The sequence below is a fragment of the Triticum aestivum genome, chromosome 3D (genome assembly GCF_018294505.1).
Source record: "Triticum aestivum cultivar Chinese Spring chromosome 3D, IWGSC CS RefSeq v2.1, whole genome shotgun sequence".
NCBI lineage: Eukaryota > Viridiplantae > Streptophyta > Magnoliopsida > Poales > Poaceae > Triticum > Triticum aestivum.
In genome coordinates, this window is record NC_057802.1 from 598,809,016 (window position 1) to 598,827,686 (window position 18,671).

General features: G+C 45.8%; 1 pseudogene; it reads left to right on the top strand.

The window, feature by feature from the left end:
• The first annotated feature begins 346 nt into the window (after positions 1 to 346).
• Positions 347 to 18,671, top strand: part of LOC123080822 (polyubiquitin-like) — a 121,074-nt pseudogene continuing 102,749 nt past the window's right edge.

The window sequence follows — 18,671 nt, forward strand, 5'->3', positions numbered from 1 at the left end:
GATCCGTCAGATTCAACTCCAACACATAGTGAAATCATCATGAATGTACTATTTTACTCCCTCCTTGCCAAATTATATTGCATATATTTTCCCCGAAGTAAAATTTTATACATTTCGATCAAGCTTATAGAAGAAATCGTAAAATAAAAAAAATCATTAGATCCATAAATAATGTTCTCGCAAAAAAAGATTCATAAATAATTTTGTTTACAAACTTTGTCAAATTTTACAAAGTTCGAGTTGAAAAAAGAAAATCTTATATGCACTATAAAAAACACCTTTCTTGTCCTTTGCCCCTCAAAATAAAAAACTGTCATCTCCTCTTTTTTTTCTATAAAAAGGAAAACCCTCCTCGCCCCTCTCTCCCTCTCGCTTGGACCGATCTCCTTCCTCCTCCGCCGCTGCCGCAGCAACGCCGCCCGCACACACCACCCCATCGGACTCGAGCAGAGCGGAGGGAGATCTTCCTCCTCTCGGTAAGCCCTAACCCGCTCATCTCCCTTTCATCTTCTTATTCTGCGTCGTGAAATTTTTAATCCTCCTCCTTCCCCGAGCAACCCGACGCCTACCAGCCTGACCTAGCTCCTCCGAGTCCGATGACGAGAGAGACGGTGTTGTTGAGAGCCCTGCTGCTCTAGTGTAGGCCACCGATATGCTTCCGCCCCTCCCCTGCTCTTGCAACGGCGACCAGTGGTGTTCCCCCGTACGGTTTGCTCCGATTGCTCGACCGGTGGTGTTCCCGATCTGCTTTGGTTGCGGTGCCTGTGTTCCTGCTAATAATAAATTAAAGAGTCTTCTGTTGCTTTTGTGATCGTTGCACAACTGTATGATCGATGATGTATGGCGATATTTTCATGATTTTTTCTCCATCGAGTCTACCTCCCTTCAATTGTTCGCATATGGATTGGGTGCATTCTAGTTTTTTCATTTGTTTGCACCAAGGCTCCATAGACCGTACTGCTGTATAACAAATGTGAACGATTTCATTGTTTTTGGATTCTAGCCCTCTATTAAGGCGCCTACTGTCAGTGTCAGGTAGCTAGGGTTACATTGGAGGGTTGTGGGACCTCGTGGAATTTGTTGCTAACCTCATCATCTTCTGCTAGATCTTAGGATTGTTCATCATTTCTTCCTGTGGAAGAAACTCTTCATCGAGAGATTATTCATCATATCAGATACACCAGAGTTGTTATATATGTCCTCGACATGGAACCTAATAAGCTAAATACTTTGTGTTTTTATAAATTTTTGTTTTGTTTATATACATAAAAAATAGAACAATAATAACAAGATAAACAGCAAAGATAGTCCAAAATTGTTATATGACTACATCTCTCTTGTTGCTCCTATGACCTTACCTGTTGCAAACGTTGATATTTTTGTGTAAATGAAGGCTGGGCTTAAGTATCTACATGGTGTTAATTTAGTTCGTAAGGCTGCATATTCTGTTTTTCGGTTATGATCGATGCCTTTTTTTTGAGAACATGATCGATACCTTTTGTTGGGTGGCAACTCTGAAGGATGCTCTAGCTAGCTAGCTTCTGTAACAGTGAGTCTTGTTGGCCGATTTGGCATTCGCCTGTATGCTGTCTGTACCAATTTCCGCTCAACCCAGCATGCCACACCCATGCCTCTGATACTCCGTAGCTCTTAAGCTATTTATAGGTGTCTTAACTCACTTTTGTGCATTCATTTCTCTTATCCACATGATACTATATGATTTACTTTTCATCAGCTGTCTTTGTGAATCTTTCCCCGGTACTGAAATTCAGATCTGTTTCAGTGAATCTTTGCTCGCTGCTCAAATTCATAAACTCGCACATAGATCGTTGTTCTTTTTTAGACAGTTTTTCTGTCGTGTATGTGTCAGAGAAGTTATAGTGCTATTGATATAAAATGAGAAGTTTATATTTAGCAAGAAACAGCAGCAATATTCTCCTTTAGTTTCCTCAGGGTATAATACAATTTGGTGACTATATAACTATATATGCTGAGACAAATAGGGAAAGTAGAGAAAAACGGCGACGTTTGTTGCTACCCTGTGAAAAACTGCACTTGACAGGTGTGTTTACCAAATAGAAGTTCACTTGATTGATAATACCATATGTTCTATTTTATTCCCTAGGTAACCACGGCACCTAACTAGTCTCTACAATGTATAGGACTGAGTATATTATTAATGATTGCTCAAAACTTAACTTGCTAGGCTTAGTGTGGCACCTTGTTCTGTATACACGAAGTATTTATGCAGTACATCTCTCTTCTTGTCTGTACTGTTCTTTTATTCAAATAATGAGCTCTTTCTACTACCTGGAATTGTCGATGCTTTTTGTGTACTGTTCTACAGTTTAAATATTGTCTAACAATTGGTGATGTTTGGTTTGCTAGCTCATCCGGAATGCGTATCTTTGTGAAGACCCCCACCGGCAGCACAATCTGCCTCAAGGTCCACTCATCAGACACCCTGTACACTGTCAAGGCAAAGATCCAGCAGCAGTACCGCCTCTTCTTCGATGGGGTGCAGCTAGAGGACAACCGTACATTGGCCGATTATGGCATCCAGCATGACTCTACGATTGACCTCCAGGAAAAGATGCAAATCTACGTGACAGAGACGCGGGCAGGCAGGACCATCACCCTTGAGGTTGACAGCCTAGACACCATCAGTAACGTGAAGTCCAAGATCCAGGACATGGAGGGCTTTCCCAAGGGCCAGCAGTGCCTCATCTTTGCCAACAAGCAACTGGAGGACGACAAGCGCACCTTGGCTGACCACAACATCTGGAAGGAGTCCACCCTCCTCCTCGTCCTCCGCCCCTGTAGGCCAGGAGCAAGTAGGATGATGCACATCTTTGTCAAGCCTCTGAAAGGGAAGACCCTCACCCTTGAGGTTGAGAGCTCGTGTACCATCGACAATGTCAAGGTGAAGATCTACGAGCAGAAAGGCACTTGCCCTAGCCAGCAGCGCCTCATCTTTGCTGGCAAGCAGCTGGAGGACGGCCGCACCCTGGCGGACTACAACATTCAGAGCGAGAACACCGTTCATTTGGTGTACCGCCTTTGTGGTTGCTGAGCTGCATGGCCTGCCATTCAGTAACGAGTTTTGTTTTGCTGGAGCCTTCCTTCGAGTAGTGGTGCATTGTCAGTAAACTATCATGCTAGTACTATCATTCTAGTACTGTCCGTTAGTATATATGCTCCAGTATTGTTCCTTCACAGTAGAAGCGTATCATTTAGTATAGTATGTTAATGTCTCGAGTAGTTCTTTTTGTCTATCAAGAGTCCCTGGGTCTGTATTGTCCTCAGTTGATTGAGAATACAGTTTGTATGCAGTTTGATTGACCGACAAAAAGCCTCCTTTACTTACTCATTTCTTTCCTGTCTGCATACCCAGCGCGGTTAATTTCTATATCCATGTTTTCATCTATGTCATCACCGTGAAAAGTTGAAGTGATGAGGATCGTAACACTATGATTGTATGTTTTTTACAAGGAAAAAATATTATCGCATATTGTGAACCACATGAATGTCACATGAGTAGAAATCAGGACTGCAAATAGGAGTTGAAATCAAGTTGTCCTCAACGAAAGGGGCATGGCGCAGGAGCGGCAGAGGAGGACAAGGAGGTGTTAGTTGTATATGACCCGTTCAGCCACCATGGAGCATTGGGGGCATATTCACCATGGTGGGCGGCGTGGCATTGGAGATTTGGGGTGGCAGCATTTAGGGTTTAAAGGTGGATGGGTGTTTTGGCGGCCGATGACGAGGTATTTATAGGAGGGGAGGCTAGAGGGCCATGGGGTGGCCATGGCAACTGGTACAACGCCAACGGTTGGGCTCTGGTGTCAGTTTCTATAAGGATAGGTAGGGTATAGGGATAAAGATTGTTTTGGTCAAATTTGAACAAACGGAGAATAATTTCAGGGGTGACTCTTTGAGGTGTTAAACATTGTAGGAAGAGCTGGACTTGCAAAAGGCCAAAAACAGTTTTTTTGGAGTGAAAAGGTGTTTAGAAAAACAGTCCCTCTCATCCGTCTCAGGATTAACAAGTAAGAGATTAGGTTCCCTCAAAATGTGACTTAGGGAGCATTCGGGTCATCTCCGCTCCTCTTAACTCCGCTCCCGGAGTGGACCAGACTTCAGCTCACTTTAACAGAGCTGCCAAAATCGTGCTCCACCAACTCCGCAGAGTGGAGAGATTCCAAACGGGGCCTTAGGATATATATGTTGGCAAAAGGTGTTAAAGAGACAATCAGCTAACCTAACAAGCCAGCTCTCACTAGTAGAAAAGGGGCCTTTGGTTCGGCCGGGTCAGCCCATTAGTCCCGGTTCAGTCCAGAACCGGGACCCATGGGGGCATTGGTCCCGGTTCGTGAGCCCAGGGGGCCGGCCGGGCCACGTGGGCCATTGGTCCCGGTTCGTCTGGACCTTTTGGTCCCGGTTGGTGCCACGAACCGGGACCAAAGGGTCTGGCTCCTGGCCCACCACCATTGGTCCCGGTTGGTGGCTTGAGCCGGGACCAATGGCTGCCCTTTAGTCCCGGTTCATGCCTCGAACCGGGACCAATGGTGTGCCTATATATACCCCTCGCCCGCGAGCAGAGCACTCCAGTGCTCTGTTTTTCTCTGGCCGGCGAGGGGAGGGCTTTGTGGTGCTCTAGCTCACCTCCTATGCACATGAGGTGTTCGATGAAATGCCCAAGCCACACTAGTTAAGCTTTCTCCTCTCGAAGCTCGACCTCGAAGCTCCATTTTCCTCGAGATTTGTCTAGGTTTAGCGGCCCTTCACGTCCCATTCCCGTCTTCACCGCCGTCGATTGCCCGCGCCGATCTCATCGCCGGCACCACCGTGTTGAGCCTCTTGTTCTTATCTTCTTTCTGAAAGAAAAAAAATTCTTACTTTAGATAGATACTTGTCTAATTTTCTTACTATTTTATTGCTTGTTATTATATAGTGCGATGGTTTTGGTATCCGCCCCCGTCGGCCCTCGTCCTGTCTATGATTCGGATGTGGTATATATTATCTTTATAACTATTGGTTCATTTATTGTTTATGAAAATTATGCCGACCAACGTGACATAGATTTTATTTATCTAGGAGGTATGTGAACCGGAAATTCCAACCGACCCTATTGTCGAGAGGTTAAATTTAGTTGAAGAAGAAAACAATTTCTTGAAGGAAAAAATAAAAAAAATTGAGGAGGAGAAGATGATATTGGAGTTGCATGTTGCGGATGTCGTCGATGATCACAAGATCAAGATGGATGCAATGCGCTTGAAGATTAGAAAGATTAGAAAATATGCCATTCATACCGAGGCTTGGTATTATTATGCCGTTGGATCAATTGTTACCTTGGTTGCGATTATGATCGCATTTGTTTTCGCATTGAAATGTTTTACATAGTTTCAATGTATGGTTTAATTAATTAGATGCTCTGGAGAGCTATATGTTGTTAGATGAGAACTATGTATGTACTTTGGTTTTAATGTGATGATGAACTTCTATTAATTTGGTCACTTAATTATCTATTCATGATGTTCTGTAATGGTTTTTGACACACTTAATTATATGTAATGCACGCAGATGAACCGGCAATGGATGTACGGTGACAGACACACCTCCGAGTACATTAAGGGCGTGCATGATTTTCTCGAAGTGGCTGAGGCAAACAAGCAGAATGGTTTTATGTGTTGTCCATGCCCTAAATGTGGGAATACGAAGTCTTACTCTGACCGGAAAATCCTTCACACCCACCTGCTTTACAAGGGTTTCATGCCACACTATAATGTTTGGACGCGGCACGGAGAAATAGGGGTTATGATGGAAGACGGCGAAGAAGAAGAGGACGATAACAACTATGTGCCCCCTGAATATGGTGATGCTGCAATTGGGGAAGCTGCTGAAGATCAAGAGGAACCAGACGATGTGCCCGATGATGATGATCTCCGCCGGGTCATTGTCGATGCAAGGACGCAATGCGAAAGTGAAAAGGAGAAGCTGAAGTTCGATCGCATATTAGAGGATCACAAAAAAGGGTTGTACCCCAATTGCGAAGATGGCAACACAAAGCTCGGTACCGTACTGGAATTGCTGCAGTGGAAGGCAGAGAATGCTGTGCCTGACAAAGGATTTGAGAAGCTACTGAAAATATTGAAGAAGAAGTTTCCAAAGGATAACGAATTGCCCGACAGTACATACGCAGCAAAGAAGGTCATATGCCCTCTAGGATTGGAGGTGCAGAAGATACACGCATGCCCTCATGACTGCATCCTCTACCGCGGTGCGTACAAGGATCTGAACGAATGCCCGGTATGCGGTGCATTGTGGTATAAGATCAGACGAGATGACCCTGGTGATGTTGACGGCGACCCCCCAGGAAGAGGGTTCCTGCGAAGGTGATGTGGTATGCTCCTATAATACCACGGTTGAAACGACTGTTCAGAAACAAAGAGCATGCCAAGTTGATGCGATGACACAGTGAGGGCCGTAAGAAAGACGGGAAGTTGAGAGCACCCGCTGACGGGTCGCAGTGGAGAAAAATCGAGAGAAAGTACTGGGCTCAGTTTGCAAGTGACCCAAGGAACGTGTGGTTTGCTTTAAGCACGGATGGCATTAATCCTTTCGGGGAGCAAAGCAGCAATCACAACACCTGGCCCGTGACTCTATGTATGTATTACCTTCCTCCTTGGATGTGCATGAAGCGGAAGTTCATTATGATGCCAATTCTCATCCAAGGCCCTAAGCAACCCGGCAACGACATTGATGTGAACCTAAGGCCATTAGTTGAAGAACTTTTACAGCTTTGGAATGGAAACGGTGTACGTGCGTGCGATGAGCACAAACAGGAGGAATTTAACCTACATGCGTTGCTGTTTGTAACCATCAACGATTGGCCCACTCTCAGTAACCTTTCAGGACAAACAAACAAGGGATACCACGCATGCACGCACTGTTTAGATGACACCGAAAGTATATACCTGGACAGATGCAGGAAGAATGTGTACCTGGGCCATCGTCGATTTCTCCCGACCAACCATCAATGTCGAAAGAAAGGCAAGCATTTCAAAGGCGAGGCAGATCACCGGAAGAAGCCCGCCATGCGTACCGGTGATCACGTACTTGCTATGGTCAATGATTTACACGTAATCTTTGGAAAGGGTCCCGGCGGACTAGCTGTTCCGAATGACGCGGAGGGACGTGCACCCATGTGGAAGAAAAAATCTATATTCTTCGACCTACCCTACTGGAAAGACCTAGAGGTCCGCTCTTCAATCGACGTGATGCACGTGATGAAGAACCTTTGCGTGAACCTGCTAGGTTTCTTGGGCGTGTATGGGAAGACAAAAGATACACCGGAGGCACGGGAGGACCTGCAACGTTTGCACGAAAAAGACGGCATGCCTTCGAAGCAGTATGAAGGTCTGGCCAGCTATGCTCTTACGAAAGAAGAGAAAGAAATTTTCTTTGAATGCCTGCTCAGTATGAAGGTCCCGACTGGCTTCTCGTCGAATATAAAGGGAATAATAAATATGCCAGAGAAAAAGTTCCAGAACCTAAAGTCTCATGACTGCCACGTGATTACGACGCAACTGCTTCCGGTTGCATTGAGGGGGCTTTTACCGGAAAACGTCCGATTAGCCATTGTGAAGCTATGTGCATTCCTCAATGCAATCTCTCAGAAGGTGATCGATCCAGAAATCATACTAAGGCTAAGGAGTGATGTGGCGCAATGTCTTGTTAGTTTCGAGATGGTGTTCCCACCATCCTTTTTCAATATCATGACGCACGTCCTAGTTCATCTAGTCGACGAGATTGTCATTCTGGGGCCCGTATTTCTACACAATATGTTCCCCTTTGAGAGGTTCATGGGAGTCCTAAAGAAATATGTCCGTAACCGCGCTAGGCCAGAAGGAAGCATCTCCATGGGCCATCAAACAGAGGATGTCATTGGGTTTTGTGTTGACTTCATTTCTGGCCTTAAGAAGATGGGTCTCCCTAAATCGCGGTATGAGGGAAGACTGACTGGAAAAGCACGCTTGGAGGGGACCCAATAATATGCAGGGACGGATATTCTTGGTCTCAAGCACACTACACAGTTCTACAGAACTCTACCTTGGTGACCCCGTATGTCGATGAACACAAGAACAGTCTGCGCTCCAAACACCCGGAGCAGTGCGACCACTGGATTACATGTGAACACATCAGGACTTTCAGCAGTTGGTTGGAAACACGTCTCAGAGGTGACAACATTGTTTGTGATGAGCTGTACTTGTTGTCCAGGGGACCATCTTTGACTGTATTGACTTACAAAGGATACGAGATAAATGGGAATACATTTTACACGATCGCCCAAGATCAAAAGAGCACCAACCAAAACAGCGGTGTCCGCTTTGATGCAGCAACCGAGCGGGGAAAGGACACATATTATGGTTACATAGTGGACATATGGGAACTTGACTACAGACATGATTTTAAGTTCCCTTTGTTTAAGTGCAAATGGGTCAATCTGTCAGGAGGCGGGGTACAGGTAGACCCACAGTACGGAATGACAACAGTGGATCTGAAAAATCTTGGGTACACCAACGAACCGTTCGTCCTAGCCAATGATGTGGCACAGGTTATCTATGTGAAGGACATGTCTACCAAACCGAGAAAAAGAAAAGATAAGGAAGCGAATACATCATACGATGAGCCAAAGCGCCACATAGTTCTTTCAGGAACAAGGGACATCGTGGGAGTGGAGGGCAAGACAGACATGTCTGAAGATTATGAAAAGTTTCATGAAATTCCTCCCTTCAAAGTCAAGGCTGATCCAAGCATCCTGATAAACGATGAAGATTATCCATGGTTACGGCGCAATAAGAAAATGACACAAGCGATGAAAAAGTGAAGACTTTCTCCCGCAACTATTATGATGATACCATGCCAACTTTGTAACAGACGAGTATGATACCATTGTCCGTTTTGTACATGCACATGGTATGTGGGTGAAATTATGATATCATGCCAACTTTCAACTTTTTTAGAGTTCATTTGAAATGCTTTAATGTCTTATGGTTCGGCCCTCGTAATACCATTAATCCCGGTTCTCTCCTTGTCAACTATGTTCTCACCAAGAACACTCAAAGAGGGCAGCCATGTGGGCCATTGGTCCCGGTTCGTCTGGACCTTTTGGTCCCGGTTCCACGCACGAACCGGGACCAATGCGCCTCGCCCCTGGCCCATGACCATTAGTCCCGGTTTGTGCCACAAACGGGGACTAAAGGGTTGGTCCTCGTTGCGGTCAGAGTTTAGTCCCACCTCGCCAACCAAAGGGCGCTCACACTGGTTTATAAGCCCGTCCCTCTCTGCCTTGTTGAGCTCCTCTCAAAGTGAGAATAGATGCCCTTATAGAGGGAATTTGACCTAAATTCATAGTGAATTTCTCTGAAATTCATAGAAATTTATTATGAATTTAGGTTGAATTCTCTCTATAGGCGCATCTATGCTCATTTTTTTAGTAAAGTTAATCACAAACTTGTGATTCACACAAATTTCAAAGAATTCAAATTTTAACTATTCAAATTTGAAAACTAATGGCACTAATATAAAGTTTATATTTTTTCTAAAACTAATGGCACTAACAGAAAGTACATAATTTTGCTGACCTAAAAGCAAAAAGAATTAAAAAATAAAGCAAAAAACAAAAGAAAATAAATAATGCAAAAAACAAAACAAAAAAACTGGAAAAAAACTATTTTTATACTAAAGTTAATCACAAACTTGTGATTCACACAAATTTCAAAGAATTCAAATTTTAACTATGCAAATTTGAAAACTAATGGCACTAACAGAAAGTTTATAATTTTGTTGACCTAAAAGCAAAAAAGAATTAAAAAATAAAGCAAAAAACAGAAGAAAATAAATAATGCAAAAAACAAAACAAAAAAACTGAAAAAAAACTATTTTTATAGTAAAGTTAATCACAAACTTGTGATTCACACAAATTTCATAGAATTCAAATTTTAACTATTCAAATTTGAAAACTAATGGCACTAACAGAAAGTTTATAATTTTTCTGACCTAAAAGCAAAAAGAATTAAAAAATAAAGCAAAAAACAAAAGAAAATAAATAATGCAAAAAACAAAACCAAAAAACTGAAAAAAAATAAAAAAACTACCACCTATTGGGACACCACGGCCTGAATACGACTAGAAACCCAACCTGGGCCAGGATTCAGGCCCGCAGAAGGCCCAATTGGCCCACAGACAGCACAGTGTGAAATAGGCCCGTAAGCCTGCATTTGAGAGGAGCTCGAGAGGGCAGCCGCAGTGGGGCTTATAAACCACTCCGAGCCCCTCTCAACTAGCGAGGTGAGACTAAACTTTTGGCCGCGGGCAGCGCAAGGCCTTTGGTCCCGGTTGGTGGCACCAACCGAGACTAAAGGGGGCATTGGTACCGGTTCGTGGCACCAACCGGTACCAATGCCCACCCTCCCGGTTGGTGCCACCAACCGGGACCAAAGGCCGCCGCTTCCCGCCCTTTGGGCTGCTGAAAAGGGACCTTTGGTCCCGGTTGGTGGCACCAACCGGGACTAAAGGGGGCATTGGTCCCGGTTGGTGCCACGAACCGGGACCAAAGCCTTTGCTATATAAGTAGCACATAGGAAAATTTCAGATCTCCCTCGCCAGTTGCCCCCGACGCTGCCAGGCTGCCCGTGCTCGCCTCGCCGCCCGCTCCTCGTCGTCGTCGCCCCAAGCCCCTGCCCGGCCCGCGCGTGCTCGCCGGCGCCCTCGCCGTCCCCGCCCCGTCCCGCCCCTGCGCGCCGGCCCGCCTCGTGCTCCCCTGCTCGCGCGCGCCGCCCCGGCGCCCCGAGCCCCCTGCCCTTCCCGCGCGTGCTTGCCGGCGCCCTCGCCGCCCCCGCCCCGTCCCACCCCGGCGCCCCGAGCCCCCTGCCCGGCCCGCGCGTGCTCGCCGGCGCCCTCGCCGCCCCCGCTGTGAGAGCCGCCGCCCCGGCTCTGTTTTTTTAGTTTAATTGTTTTAATGTATATGTGTATGTATGTGGCTATATGTTTTTGTTCATATGTGGCTATATGTTTTTTTTATTAGTTTACTTTTTTTGTTCATATGTGATGTATATGTGTATGTGGCTATAATGTATATATGAACAAAAAGTTTTTTTTGGCTATATGTTTTTGTTCATATGTGGCTATATGTCTTTTTATTTTTATTAGTTTAATTTTTTTGTTCATATGTGATGTATATGTATATGTGGCTATAATGTTTTTTTGTTCATAGAAAGTTTTTTGTTCATATAAAGAAAGTTTTTATATATGACAATCGATATATATATATTCGATATATACGAGAAATGATGTTCCATGGAAAAGTTTTATATATGCAAAAGTTACAATTTTAGAAAAGTTTTATATATCTAGCTAGGAAGGGAAGAAGAAGAAAAAGAAGGATAGGAAAGAAGAAAATAAGAAGAGGAAAGAAAGAAGAAGAGGAGAGGAAGAAGAAGAGAAATAAATAAGAAGAGGAAAAAAGAAGAAAAAGAAGAGGAGAAGAAGAAAGGAATAGAGGAGAAGAAGAAAAAATAGAAAATATTTTTTTCTTCTTCTCCTCTATTCCTTTCTTCTTATCCTCTTTTTTTTTTCTTTTTTTCTTCGATCCTCTCCTCTATTCCTTTCTTCTTCTCCCCTTTTTATTCCTTCTTCGTCTTCTTATGTTTTATCGGGTCTGTCGTCGTCGATATATACCCCTCCCGATAACTTCAACACGAGGGGGGATAACTTCAACACGAGGGGGGGTCGATATACCCCCTCCCCGATAACATTATTTTCCCGTGTATGTATGTCGTCGTTGTCGATATAACCCCCTCCCGATAACTTCAACACGTGGGGGGGGGTCGATATACCCCCTCCCCGATAACATTATTTTCCCGTGTATGTATGTCGTCGTTGTCGATATTACCCCGTCCCGGATAACTTCGACATGAGGGGCGGTCGATATATATACCCCCTCTCGACTGTGATAACTTATACCACGGGAGCACCCCCCGACCCTCTCGCTCGACCAAAACTCTCGAGGACACCCAAACCCTAGAAAAAAACGATGACGGTCTCCTACCCCCTCCCGCCGCGCCCCTACCCTTGAAGCGTTGCCGAGGCCACCCCAAACCCGGAATAAGCTAGGTCTACGTTTGCCACTAATATATCCACATGCTGTCATGTTTGTGTAATAATTGCGATGTTGTAATATTTGTAGAAACAATGGAGCACGGACGAGACGAGGAAGCAGAAGAGGTGTTGGGGGACATAATCTTAGCCGGAGGTGATGTCATGTCGTCGTATCTTAACGACAATGATGGTCTGGAAGAACAGGGTGAAGAAGCAGGTTACGATGATCGAAGAATGGAGGAGGAAACACATGATTATGATGGCTCCGGTGACCCAATGCTGGTGCAAGAAGGAGCCCGTGTTGACGGCTACGGTGACCGAACAGAGTCCGGCAGGTAAATATATTAGTTAAGCCTGTGCTGACTAGCTAATTGATGCATTCATTGTTTTGGTATGTACACATATTAATTAACTCTCGTCTTTCTTCTTTTTTCTAGCCCTCTGGATCGAGCACAACTTCGGTAAAGAGACGAGGCCCGAAGAAAAAGTTGCGCGCGGATGAAAGGTTTGAGATCACATCAACCGCGCGCGACGGCCAACCGATTGAACCCATCCGGATAAAGGAAGCCTTTTCTGCTCAGTGCGGGGTTCTTGTTAGGGACAAGATCCCGATCAGCATCCACCAATGGTATAAGCCTAGGAACGAAGACCCTGAGGTGTCTTATGTCAATGATATGCCGAAAGATGATCTTTGGACTGAGCTGAAAGCAAATTTCACCCTACCGCCAGAGGAGGATCCGGAGAAGCCAGTTATAGAGCAATTAATCAAGTCTCATGCTCTTAAGAAGATGGCAGACCTATTCAGGAGGTGGAAGAATGAGATGAAAAGGTTTGTCGACAAAGAAGAGACACCAGAATTCATCGGCAAATATGAGAAGATCAGATATCAATGGCCCGCATTTGTGGCCCACAAGACATCGGAAAAGAGTAAGAAGATGTCGGCGACAAACAAGCAAAATGCTGCGAAGAAGAAGCTTCACCATCGCACGGGGTCAGGTGTCTACCTCAAAGCCCGGCCTAAGTGGGCCAAGGCTGAGAGGGATCTGCTTGATAAAGGGATTGAACCAGAGACAATGAACTGGCCAGACCGTTGCCGGACTTGGTTCTTCGGGGCTGGCGGAACCTTGGACCCTGTATCAGGGAAGTGCCATTGGACGGACGAGCAACTTGCAATATCCGTCAAGAAGCTTAAGTACTATATCGATGCAGCGCGGGAAGGGACGTTCGTTCCAGACAGAGAGAACGACGAACTCACAATGGCCCTCGGGAATCCTGAGCACCCTGGACGGACACGAGGCACTCCAGGCTCCATTCCGTGGAAGGCTGGTTTTCCGGACGCAGGCGGTTACACATGCCAGGAGAGGAGGAAAAAAGTGGAGCAGATCCAAATTTAGGCGCTGCACGCAAGGGTACAAGCGATTGAGGAACGAGAAGCAAATCGCAGCAAGCGACCTGCCGAAACTACCCCACCATCTCAGCGGAGAAGCAGCCAGGCTTCCACTGAGCTGGTTCGGCATGTCTTCACGGCTCCTGCTGCTAGCTACCCCGTAGATGCTATCACGGAGTCTCAGCATTGCCACCTTATGACGCAGTGGATGCAATTGAAAGTCAAGGCGGCTATTGGCTCTGTTGCACCTCCTGAACCTGGCGCAACTTTTCACTGCCGGCCGATTCCAGAAGGATATGCTAGGGTGATGGTGGATGAAATCACAGAAGGATTTGAGGACCTCCAGCTTGACCACCCTACGGGTGAAGGGGAGACTCGGCTGGGTTCTTGTCTGAAGACTCCATGCCTATGGCGGAAGGAGCTCATCAACCTTCCGAACTGGATGCCTCCGCCTCCTCCTCCTCATCCGGCGAGTCAGGGCACTCCGCCTCCTCCACCGCCTCCTCCTCCGGCGAGTGACGATCAGGGCACTCAGCCTCCTTCTCCGGCGCGTGGCGGCACTCCGCCTCCTTCTCCGCCTACGCCGGCGCGCCCAAGCAGCCACCAGCCTCCTCCTTCTCTGCCTCTCCAGCAAGGGCGGAAGAGACCCGCCGCCGCCACGGCTGCTCCGGCGCGTCGTACTCCTTCTCCTCCGCCTCGTAAGCAAGCACGAAAGAAGACAGCTGCAGTCGCCCCGTCTGCTCCGGCGTCTAGCAGTACAGCCAGAGGCGGGAGGCAATACAGATACGGTCCACCTCTCAAGCCTCTAGAGAAGTTACCATACGAGAGGACCCCGGAGGAAACCGCGAAGATCGTGCGGACAGAGGTGAAGGACTTCTTTGAAGGGTTGAAAGCAAAGAGACATCCACCTCCGGAGAAGAAGGTAGATCCGGTGAAAGCAAAGCGCACTATCGATGCCCTGAGGAAACCACCAAAGTCTCCGCCGAAAACCAACTATGAGCGCATTACTGAAAAGGCATATCTCGAAGCGGAGCGGTCGGGAAGTACTGTCAGTGATCAAAGCTTAAAAGAACGACGATCTGGGAAAAAAATTGCCCAGCTCGGAGAACAAGCGTATCAATCGTTCCCCCCGCTCAATGTGTCTAGCGACAACGTCGCTAATGCTCCGGGATGGTGCCCGGTTATAGCAATCCTGGAGATTACCTGCCCGACGATGTACATTATGATTTGTTGGAGGTGGACGAACACAGATACGAGTACGGGAAGCCTCTCGTCAAAGATGAAAAATCTCTAACAACGATGATGCAAAGATTCCATAATTGGTACATGAAAACCTGCAGAGAGTCTGGGGGGACGAATACTTTGTATCTGAGAATTAAAGAGGAGCACGACCTCATCTGCGGTGATCTGTTGCCTGTTCCATTTGAGGAGTTCTTCGCATTTTTCAATCAGAAGGCCCTCGATAAATTAACGGTCACTTGCTACTGTCTGTAAGTACTACTTATGTCATCAAGTCTCTATATATAGCTCAGCTCTTTCATTGCATGTATTTATAATTATCCTCACTATATTATGCAGATTGAAGATCGTCGAGTGCAGAAAAGCAGAAATGTATGATATTGGGTTCGTTAACACAAATCTCATAGATCATTTTCAGGTTAAAAAGAACGCCGCCGAGGCCGAGGCCAACTTGCTCAAATCATTAGTAATAAATCAAAACAAAGATTTAATACTCTTTCCTTACAACTTCGAGTGAGTGTTACTGTCGTGTGCATATTCGGTTTCCCTTATTACTCGAGCGAGGTTATAGTAATGTAATTGATGAGTTATGCATGCGTGCGCAGCTTTCACTATATTCTCCTGGAGATTAAGCTTGAGCGGGGAGTAGTACCCGTCTTAGACTCGAGACGAAAAGATCCCGAGACCTATGCGGACATGACTAAAATTCTCAACAAGTAAGTTCAATCGATCATTATCGCACAATATCGGCAACTATTTGTTCATTTCCTGATATCTCAAGTAATAATTATTTTCTTTGTCTTGCAGAGTTTGGAAACAGTTCACCGCAGAAGCTCCGGGACTGCCGAAGGAGCTGCGATATACATACCCGAAAGTAAGTACTACTAGCTAGCTAGTTGCGCGCATCTCCCATTGATTCTAGCTACTTTCATCAATGCCATTTATAATGATTTATTATCAGTTTGATTGACCTCTATTTCTCGTAAAGTGCTTGTGGCAGGAACAAGGGAATGATTACTGTGGATACTACGTGTGCGAGTTCATCTACAACGCGACTTGCAAAGATAAGCGGGGCTACTCTAAAATACAATACAAAGTGCGTAAGCAATAATATTCACAATTTCATTTTATTACACCATCATTTCTGTTGAGTTTCATTCATATACATGTATTAACCCCCTTCTTCAAATTAGACGTGGGAGATGCGGAATGAACTCCTACCACAAGATCACATTAAAGCAATTCAAGAGGAATTGGCGGGATTCTTTCTTGACCACGTCATCAATAAAGCCGGAGAATACCATGTGGAAAGTGAGTTCAAATGCTAGGGGGTTGTAAGAGATCTTACATATTGTATATGTATGTAGCCAGTAGTGTCGGATAGATAATACGAAAACTTGTTGTTCGACCAATCTCTCGGAGAAGGAAAGGTCGATCACTTCTCTCGGTATGCACGACGAACTTCTGTACTTAATGGTTTCCTTCATTTTCTTACTAGCTAGCGTGTCGAGGGCCTCTCTATACGTATAGTACGTAGCGTCGACCAAGCACGGAGATAAGAGAGGACACTTTTCTCTCTATTAATTAATTAGCTACCTAACACAATATATGAAACACCTTAATTAACCATACAAAACCCCCAAATCCACCCCCTTTCAGAAAAAAACAAAAACCCCAGCCACTGAAATGCTGACAAGTGGATGCCTATTGGTTCCGGTTGGTGCCACCAACCGGAACCAAAAGCCCTTCTGCCTGGGCTCCCCGCACCTGCCACGTGGACGGCCTTTAGTCCCGGTTCGTGTAAGAACTGGGACTAAAGGGCTAGGGCATTAGTAACGACCCTTTAGTCCCGGTTCCAGAACCGGGGCTAAAGGCCCTTATGAACCGGGACTAAAGGCTCTTTATCTACTAGTGTCTTTATAACTTCTGAGGAGTACATTTTCTCCTAACTTTTCCCCCATAGCTGAAAAGGGCAGTAAGTTGTCCTCTATTTACACTTCACTATTTTCAAAGAGAAGTTCGAGCACACTGTGATAAACATTTTTATATTTGCAGTACTTAAGTTTGACATATCAAATGGATATGCACGGTTTTCATTAGATTGATCTAATGTAGGCCAAGTGTTCAGTACATCGGAGTTCACACCACATTTTTATGAAGACGATTGTATTCTGTGAATAATGGCAACTAGAATAACAATATTTCTTCCATAGCCTTATACATAAACGTGATGACAACTACACAAACTAGATGATTGCCACATGCGTTGCCACGAAAAATAAATATTGTAATCCATAAACGTAAATTGAACTTGACAACATATGGTTTTCCATTCATATTTTTTTTGAAAAGGAGGATTACCCGGTCTCTGCATCTGGGCGATGCATTCAGCCATTTTATTAATTATTAACAAGGACCTTACAAAGTAGTACATCAGGTAGTCTGAAGCCACCATCTTAGCAACAACTGTCGCTACTCCTATCCACTTGATGAAGGGGTGCCGATAGTCCGAGCCTAATACCAAACAGACATCTAAAGCCGGAGGCCCCAACCGAGCCACATACCGGGTTTGGGGTACAAACCGGTCCGACACACTCTCTTGTGTCGTCGCCACCGTCTTCCACCAATCCATCTTCAGAGCAGAAACTAACGCACGACCTTGCTAGGCCTCTCTGCCATTGACGCCACCATGACGCCAAACATCGTCCTCCTCTTGCGCGAGTTCATCTCTGCGCATCAGACGCCGAGTCCCCACTGCGCCACGCCGCCGAGATCCGCCGCCGTCAGTGAGTAAGATGAAGCACCGCTCCACCTTTTTAGTTGTTCATATAGGAAGTGTTTAGTTGTTTGCGTGGGTTTTTTCATGCATTGCATCTGTGTCTCAGTTGAGCCCGGCTGAGAAAAAACAGGCAAAAAAATTCAACATATGCATGTTGTTTGGTTGCCCGCATCTAGACTTCTTGCATTAGGGGAGCAATTTTGGCATGGCGTTTGGTGTCCTGCATTGGCTTTTTTGCGAGAAAACTCCATTCTATTCATCTTCAATCACGGCAGTACAACGAACACCAGAAATAATAAAAATTACATCCCGATTCATAGACCAGCTAGCGACGACTAAAAGCACCAAAGCGGGCTGAAGGAGTACCGCCGTTATCGCCCCTCCCTCGCCGGAGTTAACAAATAGGTAGCGTGAATAAGAGTTAATAGCTGTAAATAACACACAAAGTTACACATTGCCATGGAGATAGTGGTGGATGGTGGCCGCGTCGCCGCGTCCGGCACGACGGGCGTCGTCGTGGGTGACCGATCCCGCCGGCGGCACGGGGAACTAGTTGCTAGCGTCGTCGTTGCAGTGAAAGTCCGCACGAAGGGACGAATTAGAGGGCGCTGAGGCAGAGGATAGCGGAGGAGAAATGTAGTGCTCCGCCATGGTAGCGTTAGTGTGGTAGGACGAGGGATAGGAGGTCGAAAGGAACGACGCCGGAGACGACTCCAGTGTAGTCAAACGCGGGCAAGGAGGTCGAGAGGAACGATGCCGATGGTGACGCTAGTGTAGTACGACGAGGGCGAGCAGGGCGAGAGGAATGATGCCAGTGCGGCAGAATGCGGGCAAGGAGGCTGAGAGGAATGGCGTTGATGGTGGTGACAATGCAGCAAGGCGCAGGAGAGGAGAACGAGAGAAATAACATCAGTGGTTATGTCAATGTAGTAGGACGCATGAGAGAAATCCGAGAGGAACGATTAGAAGGGATGAAGAAGATTAAAGAGTGTCATTAAAACATACCACACATATGCATATGTACAATCTATGAGAAAGATGTAGATCTACTCGTCTACTATCGTCGAAATTGCAAGATGAGCTACTAGTCAAAGAACATTTCAA